We start from the raw sequence: 10,663 nt of genomic DNA, 5'->3' as shown, positions 1-10,663 counted from the left end.
TGGTCTATCTCTTAAGAAAAATCGAGGATTATGAGATTAGGGCAACGGGTTGGCTGTGGACAAAGTGAGTTGATTACGAGGTCTCATGGTCCTAATGGATTTGTTTTTATATGAAAAGATCTAACTTCCTTTTCAAGCTAAATAAATCTGATCGGAGAGTACTTATGTGCGTCATAGCAGGTCAGATATCGATATTGTACAAATACTCGACGTTGTCGCATACCAACAAGCTACCTCTGCAGAAACTGTCAGGATGAGGTGGAAAGGTAGTCGATTCATCAGACGACTCAGACTTCTGCACACACAGTTTTTCAACTTACTATCCAACCGGCCACTAACCCCAACTCATTACTAAATATCTTTTTTAAATAGCCTTATAAGCTATGGTCGAGCTCAACAAAGTCATCCCTGTTCTGGGATCAAGTCCTCTTGAACTTCACCCTACCAGCACAAAGCAGTTCTCGCCTTCCTCTGTTGACAAAAGGCGAAAACCTACATATATATTTTCAAGTCTGGAGCCCCTCCTTCTCCTTCTCCTCTTATCTTCCCCTTATCCCCCCCCCCCCCCCTCTCTCCTTCCCCTTCTCGTTTTGCTTCACCCTCTTCCTCGGTCCGTACCTCTACATCATCGTCCTTTTATCCCTCTGCCTGTCCATATTCCTCTCTCTTTCCTTTCCCTCTTGCTCCTACCATTCCATCTCCATATTTCCTTCATCTTACACCTTCCATAAAAAAGGAGCTCAAATATTAATCATACTTATGTATATCGGCCCTTGGACCGATAATCGAAAAAATTAAACTTGACGGGAAAACAAGGCAGTGTGATGTCGGATTCCATAAGATACATCGTGCGCCCTTTAATTGGTCTCTCAGATAAAGCGGCTTTAAAGCAAACCCTGAAAGAAGATGTTTCCGAAAAGCTAGCCGATCTAGGATGACATTCCACTCAGTCGTCAAAATATGTATACGAAGGTGATAAAAGTGGCGTGAGTACCAATATTATCAAATTCACTAGATCTCTTCCAGCAATTGATGTTAAAACTCAACAAGTGTAGTAGTCAGCAACAAATTATATGGGGGTCTTTGAGATGAGCTTTGTCGTCTTATCGGTAATAATCGGTTTGTTATTGCCAACTCATGGAATTGTTTTTAGTTCCTTATAGCATTTTTATTGATGGGTTACAGATATGTCACCGATTTTATATTGAAGTTTTATCGGCTTATTTTTCATAACAAACCGATTCGTAGTTGTAAACAAATCGATAATAAATTGTAACATTTCGATATGGAACGGATAACAAGGCGATATTTTTCGGATAACAACCCGATAAAATTCGATAAACAATCGATAAATTCCGAAAAAGAATCCATTACATTTCGCTAACACGCCGACAACAAAGTGGTAACACTCCAATAAAAATCGATAAGTTTTCTATTAAAAATCGATATTTTTCAAAAATATATCGATAAAGTTTTCATAATAAATCGAAAACGTTTTGATAACAAATGGGTAATTTTTTACTTACAAATGCATAAAGGACGGTAAAAAATTTGTAGCACTCCTATGAATAATCGATAACTTTTCGATAACAAATCAGTAAAATATATAGATTTTCGATAAATAATAGATATTATACACTCGATAATAAACACTCGTCAAATACCTCGTGTACTGAATGTGTCGGCATCAAAAGTTTATACGCGCCTTTGATCACCAAATAACTTACGAAAGACTCTTCAAAAAAATACTTAACTAGTTCTGCTTTATATTTCTAAAAATCCCTAAAGTATAAATTTAAAAATTGAGTCTAAATTCCACCCAATTACTTCGATAAATCTAAATCGTTTGTCACATCTGAATTGCATATCAAGCAAATTGTTAAACAAAATGTGCTGCTGCTTTTCACAGGAGACACTTAAATTTGTATTTTGTATTAATTGCATTTACTTACTGTTACGGCTACATGCATACTTTTATTGTAATGATAATAACGACGTTTGTTGTTGTAATGCGTATAAAAACATTATCGATATCAACGATTTGCAACGCTACAGCACGCCGTTCACGCTATAGTGAAATATGGATTTACATCTTACATTTTGTGTGCCGGTGTATGTGTGTGTTGTGTATTTGTATAATGCATCACCTGGCGGCGGTCATTTGCGTTATTAAACTACCAAACAATCGGCGAGTTGTTAATACGTAAACGTTCAATATATAGTAAGCAATGATGTTTACAAAAGTAATGATAGGTATAAATAAAATAATTTAAAAAAATTTTTAAGTTTAACGGTTTTATTGAAAACAATACTGAAATAATAATAATACTTAAAGCTAGAAAATAATTAGGGTAGGTCCTGGGTACTAGTAATCACATTCCTCATCAATCTAGGGCGTTGATCAGACAATTAAATAAAAGCGTTGGGCGCGTGAAATTTCTAAAAATGTGAGGCGTAGCATAACCTGATTAAGGTTCAGTTGGTCTTACTTATGACTATAAATAGAAATTTTACGCGTCCCACGCTTTTATTTAATTGTCTGCTGAACGCCCTAGATTGATGAGGAGTGTGATGACTAGTACACAGGACCTACCCTAATTATTTGCTAGCTTTTAATATTATTATTATTTCAGTATTGTTTTCAATAAAACCGTTAAACTTAAAAAAATTTGTGTAATTATTTTATTTTCAAGTTTTTAGTCTTTATTTAATTGCCTATTATTTCTCATTCTATTTAGTTCATTTAGTGACTCATTATTACAAGGACTCTTTCCTGACAATTTGTTACAATCTAAGTCCTCAATACATAATCCTTCCAAAGACTTTACTCGACTCTGCGCCACGTATGCTTGTCCCTCCTCCAACTCCAAAATATGTTGATGTCACTTCTACCGGACTGTATGTAATATTTGTTCCAAATGAGGACCAGATCGGACCACAAATACGATATTTTTGAATATCTCGATCCTTGCGCCACCTAGCGGCGATTTTTTTCATAAATCGCCTTCTATTCTTATATGTATTATGTGTTCCAAATGAGGACCAGATCGGACCACAAATACGATATTTTTGAATATATCGATCCCCGCGCCACCTAGCGGCGATTTTTCATAGGTCGCTTTCTATTCTTGTATGTATTATAAGTTCCAAATATGAGCCGAATCGGACTGCAAATACGATTTTACTGAATATCTCGATCCTTGCGCCTCCTAGCGGCGATTTTTTCCATAGGCCGCTTTCTATTCTTGTATGTATTATAAGTTCCAAATATGAGCCAAATCGAACCACAAATACGAATTTTGTGAATATTTCGATCCTTGCGCCACCTAGCGACGATTTTTTTTCGTATTATTGCATTGTCATCGGGTTCTGAGCTATATTCCAAGTTTCAAGCTTGTAGCTTATCGGGAAGTTACTTAAATTTTAATTACAAAATTCGTTCACAACGGCCGGCCGTGCAGCCTGTCAAGTGAATCTAAATAAACCCGTTTAACAACAATAACAACTTAGTAGTAGGAGCGTTTCAAATGCGTAACAGTTGAGCAACAGTTTAGTGATGACAATTGAAAGGCACAGTTCATTATTTTCGATACAAGGAACATATTGGATTTTTTCAGATTACTTATCACAAAGCTTTACGTTGCATTCAGCAAACGTGTTTATTCCACATCTTTGACAGTTCTACGAAATTTGGTTTTTTAAACTGTTTTATTTAGCTTGACTCTGTGTAGCGAGCGTTGTTTATGAATTTTGCAATTGAAATTTAAGTAACTTCCCGATAACTTACAAGCTTGAAACTTGGAATATAGTTCAGAACCCGATGACAATGCAATACGCTAGGTGGCGCATGGATCTATATATTTCAAATAATCGTATCTTTGGTCCAATTTGGCTAATATTTGGAACACATATTACATACAGAAATAAAAATCGTTTTATGAAAAAACAAATCCCGCAAGGATTGAGGTATTAAAAAAAATCGTATTTACTCAACGTAGCGTTGCCACAACACAAACTTTCTTCTGCTTTAACAGAGGTCAGCGCTTCATGCAACAGTTGCATGTTCGAAATGGGACTGCAAAATAATGTGTATTGAACCGTCGATAAATTTTTGTAAATGTTTGTATGTAGTTGGTTTGTTAAGCAAGTTGAACAGCCACAAACGTGGAAAATGCGTAGGAAAACGAACATTTTAAGTGGATTTAATTGACGCGCTTACCAGTCAAGTAACAAAATCACCGACGGCAACTGAAATTGATACAACAAAACCTGTATGCCGTCCTTCGATCGCTTGTTGGCCTGTCGTTTGTTTCGTTCGTGCGTCGTACTATGGGCCAGTTAGATGCAATTTTGTTTCTCTTTGCTCACGTTAAAAGAGTATTCAGAATGTTAGCGTTTGTGCAGCCACTACAATGTTGCGTAATGTTGGAACAAAGCACGTGGTTAAGTCGGTATGAGAGAAAAGCTTTGATAACGGTTTGTTATGCATGGCTTATGAACGTGTTGTCCATTTCTTACGACAAGTTATCGGTTGGATATAGATGTCTTATCTACGAAGTTATAAATTTTTTATCGATATCAAAGGCTATCGACGATTTACCTATTTTTTATCGAAAATTTATGGGATGGAAATAGGTGTGTTATCGAAGAAGTATACGAGTAGATGAGTTATCGATTTGTTATAAACGTGTTATCAATAGAAAAGGCTATCGTTGATTTTTCCACTTGTTGTTGAGGTGTTATTGATTTATTATTGAATATTTAGCTATGTTATCAAAAAGTGTTTTATTTTTTGTCTAAAAATTTACTAGAGCGTTGTATATTTTTATCTACGTATTATGAATGTGTTTTCAAAAGGTTATCGGTTTGTTATCGAAAAGTTGTAGACTTGCTATCACAGCGCTATCAAATCCTATTCGGCGTGTTACCGACTTGTTATTGAAAGATTATAGACATTTTATCAAAGCTATCGATTTTTTATAAATGGCAACAATGGAGGATCTTGACCGCGGATAAGTCCTTTAGGGATACTAGTGAAACTACTTTCGACAAGTTCTGGAATAGGCTAGATATTCAAGCATTAAGTGTCTCGATGGTTCCACCTAGTCATGTGGGCCGTTTTTACTTACAATAATCTATAAACTCTAATCTATAAAGCTCAGTTGTACCCATGCACGCTAAAAGGTCCCCGTGACAGATGCCGGGTATATTTCTAGGTTCCAATGGCAAGTGAGGATAGGTATTTCTTTACATCGCTTGAAAGACGCTGCAATGATCAGGTAAGAGGTAACTTAACCTTATCATCAAACTTTGACCCATCCGTGAAACAATGGGCCAGTCCGGTGCCCCATGCTAATTATTTTCCCCACTCCCGGCCAAGGCGATGACTATTTCAAAGCTTGCACAGAGGCCAGTTGTTGGCATATAAAACTCTGTCTTGCCTGGGATGAAGTCAAGATTTTTAAGAATATTTGATGAGAAATGTCATTCATCATCATAGTCCATGTAACGAAGACTGATCAGTGACCGGGATGCAGGCGCCTTACCCGGAATATTCATTGGATGTAAGTTCAGCAAGACATTAAATGCCTTGGCTAGATGTTATTCTGAGCGCGTCGCCGATAACCAACCAGTGGTATACTTTGTATTGACACTAACTTTTTTGAAATACTGTCCGTGCTTAGTGCGTCCCACCAGACTGCTACCCCATAAAACAAGATCGGCTTCATAACCATTGCATAAATCCAGTGTACTGACATTAGCGAGATTCACCAGCTTTTGCCGGTGGCCTCCATGCAGTAATAAAATGCTACCGAGGCCTTCTTAGCCCCACCCTCCACATTTGCTCTTCATGTTAGCTCCCTGTTCAATATAATCCCCAGATACTCAACCTTAGAAAGTAACAACACTACCCCCGGATCGAGGAGGGTCTGAAAGGGATGACATTGTTATCTTATCTTTTGTCTACTATATGGACCTCTATATTTGCATTAAAATTCAATTGAGGCCCCTTTGCGCTGACCTGCCCTTACAATCTTGCCCCGTATGTACAGATCAATAAGCCGCTTCAACGTTCCTGGAGGAACGACGGAAGACTGATTTGTATAAAGTCCTTAGGTGATATGCAAGAGCTCCTACCAACCTGTGGTTGTGATACTTTTCTAAATAAAAATAATAAGAAAATTGCCGAAATTTTTTTCTTTTCCGTCTTCGGTCAAAAATGTTTGATTCGATTTTGTTTTTGTTTAGCCTTAAAAAAAGTAGAACTGGCTGGCAATTTTTTGTCGTGCAAAATTTGATTTTGATTTTGATTTGAAATTTGAAACAAATCTTGAATCAATGGAAGCGCAATAAATTTCTGCAAGGTGTGTTCCCTTTGTTATCCTGTTAGCCCAAAGTTGCCAAAAATAGTGCATTTTGCGTTCTTTTGCCCATTTTGCTGTTGGGCCGTTAAGAGCGACTTATTTTTGTGATTCTCTAGCCTGAGTATGGGAAATGTTCAAATGGCAGGCAGCGACGGGGAACAATTAATCAATTACGAGTTGGAAATTTTGTCGTAGGCAACTCCTCACATCTGCATAGATTTTATCATCACTAAAAAACTTATTTGAACTACAGCCAGAGCAGCTCTCTCACTTTTAAAATTCCATAAACTGCAGCGATAGCCGTACGAATCAAAACTTGTCGCTCCGCTTGAAGTCAGCCATATAAGACTGCATTTTCCATGAAAAGAAAATAAGCCCCGGATCAAAATTTTTTTCAAATGACACTTTGACAGATGTTTTTAAGACTAGGATTTGAGGTACTAAACTAGGCTCTTTCAAATATCATCATCGGCTAATTATAGTCTCATGGAGTCAAGTACCTAAGTGTGCACCATATAGAAAATGCTATAACAGGGGCAAGGTATTGCTAGAGTCACACTTTATGGTATCATAATAATATGGTAACAGAGAAGGTTAGATCATAAAACCCAACTGTGGAGTTTGGTTCAATGAGAAAGAGAGCAAATATCTTCAACATAACGTTGACAAGAACTGCGCGTTGACATTTGAAGTGACCCAAAGGAGTAGGGACTCCTTTTATGAGCAACTTAATTAGGCATACGATCGCTGAACAGCAATGACCTCAAAATCATGCCTGACCACTTAAATGCCAATATGAGTAATGATGAGATGTTGGCGAAATTTCGGCTACATGATGAATAATTTTCCAAAAGGGTTGAGGTTGATAGTATGTAGCAAAAGACCTGCGTTTTCTATGATGTCCAAATATCGACTCGGATTATTACCTTCTAGCAGCCTGCATACTCCTCTTTGCAGGGAAGAGAGTGAGCGCTGACACAAAGAAATTTTGCCATCTACATATGAATTTTTCAAGAAGCAAATGGATAATAAATACTAAAAACGACTCGCATTCCCAATTACATAAAACAATATTTAGCGAAACGATTCAACCGACCAGTGCATTTCTTTTCTACTACTTACCGCCACAGGACCACTCTCCGTATAACAGCAGCAACACAGAAGGGATGTGAGCTCTATTATTACTCGATGAGGACGGGACGAGGCCTACTTGGAAAAAAGAAACATCACATCAAAAAATGCCCTAAAATTTTTTAAAAAACCATCGGTTAGCGTAAGGTTTCACATTTCTACAGGAATCATAGTAACCTGGTAACCGATGTACAAAGGGTTCTAAGTTAAGCAGGTAATACTCCTCATTGCTCCGAATTGGTGTACAGCGAAAAATATGTCGCTCAATATACAACCTCAAGTACCTTACAGAAGGAAAGATGGTAAAATAGCGCTCTAGAGCGCATCGGCTAAGAACTTTCGATATCGATGTTCCGATTCAATGTTTTTCTTTATAACTCGTACCGCTAGCCTAAAGATACATGATTTTTAGAAACACAAACTCATCTCTTGCCCATTGTGCATCATCATATGTCTATTGATTTGTCGCATCACTGCTGGGCCAACAGGGCGTATACGTGTCGCTTAATCTGCTACTTCATGTTTCCCAGGGCTCATTTTAATGAATATCGGAGGATTAAAGGAATTTGCGGATTTTTATTGAATTATGCATTTTGGTAATGCTGACCGATCCAAGCGACAATATTCGTTATGTTGCCAAGCATGTGGGTCATGCGTGCTGGTTATGTTATGCTGCTGCCATATGCGCCAATCACCAACCAATAACTACCAACAATCAGCTACGGATTGCTGTTGGCTGTGATGGCGACGCGCGGTTCATTTCTGCTTTCGCGACTTTGCGTTGTGGTATATTTTTGAAGTTGTTGTTTTCTCACTGTAATTTTTTTTTTTGTTGTTGTTGATTGTAACTACTTTGCAAAGCATTACCTTACGCGCACATACGCAATGATTTATTAAGTTATTGGCATAATGGCGGCAAGCCAAACGGGCGGCAGGCAGCGTAGGTAAAGGAAAAAAATGATTGAGGCAGCATTGTATGAGCTGAGCGATGATCTGAATGTTGTTGAGCTTTGCCAAGCTTAACTGACCTGAGCTGAGCTGAGCGGGTGTGTGTGTGTGTGTGTAGCTGTGGTTAACGGCTGCTAGTGAACAACTTGTAATTCTTATTAATAGTCTGCGTGTCGGCGTATGCCAATCTGTGCATCGTTGCGTATAAGTGGATAGTGTGAATGTATAAGTGGGTGGCTTGCGGTGGAAACGCCTCAGAGTATGTCAAGTTAAAACGCACTCGTTCAATGGATAGCCGTTGGACGTATGATAAGCCTTCATTATTGAAGGTGAGGATTAGTGATTAAGTTTTTTGAATGAGACTAATATATAACCAGTAGTACTTAAGCGACCTCAAAAAATTAAGTTTTTTATACTAAGTTGTGTCATGTTATTTAATTAGTTATCAGACAAATAAGATAAGATGATACACATCTGATGTTGATTCTGCCCGGTTTTCTATTTCAGATCCACTTAAAGCCACTTAGAGAACATGGAGGTGAGTGATTGCACCTAATGGATGGAGCGATGCACTGCTACAAGAAAGAGAAGAAGAAGACGTGAAGAGGAAAGAGTAAGTGGAGCAGTGAAATCGCCGGGCTGCAGAAAATATGCCACGGGATGTGGAGACTGGTTAGCAGCGCGGTATAGATATGAAACTCTGTAAAAGTTAAAAGGGTACAAAACAGCGAAGAAAGCACTCGATGCTGCCAACAAGCAAAGCGAGCTTATGTGCTAAAACGAGATTTGCGAGACCAATGGTACAAGGATATAAAAGGAATAGTAATGAAGGAATTGTGTCCAATGAACCAGATGATGGGCGAATACAAATGTACGCGTTCTAAACCCAAATACCCTGAAGAATAGCTTTAAATAACGCCGCGCAGAAAGAAACGTAGAAAAACCCAACAGCTGTAAAGAATACACGTGCAGCCAATTAGGCAACCTACAATAGCTGTTCAGAATTTTTTATGCACATTTACAACAACAAAGAGAGCAGGGCTAGTTCTGATTGCGAGAGCAAAGTAGACCTCAACTCTTCATTGTCTTTCCGCCTACCGTGCAGGTTTGACTCCACAGAAAATCGATAGAGAGCCTTCTGAAGTAATTTCTCACGTACCAGCAAACGATGGAGGGTGATTGTCTCGGGGACATAAAAGCTTCCAGAGAGGGTACGATACAATATATATCGTACCAGAAGTGATAAAGGCAAGGAAGGGGGCCGAGACGTTTAAAATACTTAAAACTCAGCCAGGTAGGACGAAATAATTGAAGTATTCAAACGTTCTTTCATGATATTGCAATTTCTGATGGAAGTGTCGAGGGGCTGCCTTAGACGGAAGACAGTCATTATCAAATATAGGTGGAGATAATTGTCGGAAAAACTTAGGGCTCGATACTAGGCCTTGATAACTGGAACGTTATTTAAAATAGTTTTATTCGCTTGGCAGTACAAAACTTTCACCTGGCATCTCCGAGAGCTGGATGCCTAATCATGGCCTTCAGCTGACAATAAACGGGGTGCTCGCTGACATAATAATGCTCACAGATCACTAATAAGACGATGGAGGACCAGGCAATAGAAACATTGTCCCAAAAAATTGGCGGTAAGCTTAGATCGTAAGCTAACCTTCTGGATGCAAAGCAATGTACAAGGAGGCTGCTCGCATCACAGTTGAATTATATATGTAATCTATTACGGTACCAAAGTTTGTTGTATGCCATGAAACCCCGGCAGTACCGAATCGCCCTTACCTCTCCAACACAGAGAGGCACTGCGGATTGCTTCAGTCAACCGCACGATCCGCGCAGAAGCTGTCCCGGCTATCCCAATTGGGACGCTTACCGATAGACCTTCACGCTGAGGAAAGTAAAGGACAATAGCACACCGCAGCAGAAGCGAGTAGAGATGCTTCTGCCATGTTGGAATGAAAATAATCGATCCGACGCTTGCAGCAACAATGGATCAGTAGTACTGAAGGAAAGTGGACCAGGATATTAATTCATGAACTGAACTCCGAACTACCTTTATTGTGAAAAAATGTATGGCATATCCTTCTCAAATGCGAACACTTTGCCCAACAGCGAAGAAGGACAAAAGAGACTCTTGGCGTGCTATCCACAGGCAGTGCTATCAATAACGTGACCTGTGGAATTGACAGATGTTAATGTGATCAACA

Source organism: Eurosta solidaginis, chromosome 4, assembly GCF_040869045.1.
Source record: "Eurosta solidaginis isolate ZX-2024a chromosome 4, ASM4086904v1, whole genome shotgun sequence".
NCBI lineage: Eukaryota > Metazoa > Arthropoda > Insecta > Diptera > Tephritidae > Eurosta > Eurosta solidaginis.
This window is presented reverse-complemented; position numbering follows the sequence as displayed.